This window comes from Mustela nigripes, chromosome 7 (genome assembly GCF_022355385.1).
Source record: "Mustela nigripes isolate SB6536 chromosome 7, MUSNIG.SB6536, whole genome shotgun sequence".
Classification (NCBI taxonomy): Eukaryota; Metazoa; Chordata; class Mammalia; order Carnivora; family Mustelidae; genus Mustela; species Mustela nigripes.
The window spans coordinates 27,519,530-27,522,776 of record NC_081563.1 but is presented as its reverse complement, the minus strand read 5'-3'; positions in this window follow the sequence as shown (position 1 = coordinate 27,522,776).

The window sequence follows — 3,247 nt, the reverse complement described above, 5'->3', positions numbered from 1 at the left end:
AAAAAATTGAAGCAGAAGGAAAACTTCCAGACTCTTTTTATGAAGCCAGCATTACCCTGATCCCCAAACCAGGCAAAGACTCCACCAAAAAGGAGAATTTCAGACTAATATCACTGATGAATATGGATGCTAAGATTCTCAACAAGATCCTAGCAAACAAGATCCAACAGCACATTAAAAAGATTATCCACCATGACCAGGTGGGATTCATTCCTGGGTTGCAAGGATGCTTCAACATTCGCAAATCAATCAATGTGACAGAACAAATCAATAAGAGAAGAGAGAAGAACCACATGGTTGTCTCAATTGATGCAGAAAAAGCATTTGACAAAATCTAGCATCCATTCCTGATTAAAATGCTTCATAGGGATAGAGGGAACATTCCTGTACTTCATAAAATCTATCTATGAAAAACCCACAGCAAATATCATCCTCAATGAGAAAAAGCTGACAGCCTTCCCTTTGAGATCAGGAACACGACAAGGATGCCCACTCTCACCACTCTTGTGGTGCAAGGATGCTTCAACTCGTTGTGACCTTTTTTGGAAATAGCTAGCTTCTGGTGTGGAAATCAGTTCTTTGTGTTCCCTGGCTTATATAAGCTGTGTCACTACAGTCTCTGCCTCTGTTGTCATATGGCATTCTCCCTTTATTTGTGTCTTATCATGGTGTTTTCTACCCTTTGTCTGTGCATCTTCCCTTCTTATAAGGACACCAGTCATTGGATTGAGGGGTTCCCCATCTACTCTACTGTGAGTAGTGGAGTACTACACTGCTAAGTGTATTATTACATCTGTAATGATCCTATTTCCAAAATGGTCACATTCTGAGGTGCTAGTGTTTAGGAACTCAACATATCTTTTTAGGGAACACAACTCAACCCATTAACAACCTCATTAGATAGGATTTAGCTAGATGGCCACAACAATATGCAAGCATGAGGGAAAGAACCAATGTTCGCTAGATATATTACCATTCCACATTAAACTGGTGCTGTTACTAAGAAAGAAGAGAACAGTTATTGATTCTGTCTCATCAAATAGTATTTGTCACTGAACACAAACACAGCAACGAGTACCTTGCATGGCACATATGAAACCTTCACTAAGTATTTTTTGAATGAACAAGTAAATGAGTGATCTAAAATAATGTTGGTAAGAAGAATGCACATAATGGAACAAGTCTATAAAGTATAATAAATTATAAAGCCCTAAAACTGTAAACTCCAATTTTATCCAGAGAAGATATACTTTACAATTCTTGGAGGTATCTTAACAATCTAGAATGAAGAACCTGTCAAAAATTCTGGACCTATTGGCTCACAATCCAAAAATGAATAAGCCATAGGTTAGAAGGCAGAGAGCTTTCTGCTTACACTCTATCAGTAGTACTTTAACAACTATCAGTGGTTAGGCCTACACAACTGGGCACACAAGACCTAAAAGCAAAGAATGCAAACAAGAACCCCAGTAACCAAATCCAAATTATAAAGATCTTTTAGATGTGCTTTGGTGAGTGCTGTGAAGTATGTAAACCTGGTGATTCACAGACTTGTACCCCTGGGGATAAAAATATATGTTTATAAAAATAAAAAATTAAAAAATAAATAAATAAATATCTTTTAGTGTACAACAGTGATTTTTCAAAATTTTAGCTTTTTGCCAGATTTTAAACATGAAGAGATTTCAGAGAACAATATGCATTTCCAACTTCTTTTGAAAATCTGAAGATCTGGTTGTTCTGAACCCAAATAAATATTAACAGTTATTGACTGTTGTTTTGAACCCAAATAAATATTAACAGTTATTGACTGATTCTGAACATCAGCTGTCCACTTCAGATGGGAAACACATTTCCTATGTCACCAATGGCCTTTCTGGACAAATGTATGCTTTTTCTCTGAACACTCAAGGTATTTCAGTTTGTCACTCTTGGTCTACAGTCATCTAGAAACCCAGCGAAGGTGACTGCATATACATAAATGTCCTCGTTCGTAAAGTATTCATTTTTACTAGCAAATAATTTAAAGTACAATAGTCCAATTATGATTACAGGTTTTAAGTAAAATAAAACAAGAAAAGGGATTAGGGAAATCTGGGTCAATATGATTTTTAGGGAGAGTTGCACTTAAGAAGGCAATACATGAAGGAGATGAGAAAACAAGCCATGCAATATCTTGGAGGAGAACTTTTAAAGCAAAGAGTAAAACAGGGGCAAAAGACTTAAGATGATGAAAACACGACTGGCATGTCCAAAGGAAAGAAAAGGAAGCAGAGTGTCTGGGTGAATGAGCAGGAGAAAGAATAATAGATAAGGCCAGAAAAGGTGTGAAAGGTTGAATCATGTAGGCCCTTCTATGTCATTTTTAGTATCTTGGCTTTATTCTGAGGGAGACAGAAGCCATAAATAGGGCATCACCTGAGATTACGTTTTAAAGGCATCATTTTGGTTGCTATGAGTTAGACTGCTGGAGGGAAAGGGAAGAAACAGGAATATCTTAGACCAAGATAAAACCAATGCGGATGGTAAAGAGTCCTTAGATTTGTAAAAAAATTTACGGTAGGATTTGCCAATGGATTGTATACTGTGTGTAAGGGAACGGAGTCAATGATGACACCATGGTTTTATGGCCTGAGAAACTGGAGGGTAAAGGCACCATTTATTAAGATGGAAAGAACATTTTGAAATGATTCCATTGTGGGTAAGGTGGGGCAGAGGCTAGACTGGAAATTTACTTTAAGACACTTAAAATTTCAAGTGCTTATTAGATATTCAAATGGGTTAAAAAATATCTAAGCTGAAGATTAATTTGGGAATTCTGTTATATAAAAATGATAATTAAAACCACAGCACTGGATGGTATCACCAAAAGGATGTGTGTGAAAGAGTACCAAGGCTACTCTCATATTTAAAGTTTGAAAAGATAAATAAGAATAAGAAAAGGGACAACAGGGAGTTAGTAGTAAAACCAGAAGTATGGTGTTCTTGGAAGCTAGTACAGAAGATATTTCAAAGAGGAAAACTGACAACTTGGTCAAGTGCAGCTAGTAAGTCAAGAAATATCAAGACTTACTTCTTTCAAAGAACCAGCTCCTAGTTTCGTTGATTTGTTCTATTGTTTTTTTGGTTTCTATTTCATTGATTTCTGCTCTGATCTTTATGATTTCTCTTCTCCTGCTGGGCTTAGGGTTTCTTTCTTGTTCTTTCTCCAGCTCCTTTAGGTGTAGGGTTAGGTTGTGTACCTGAG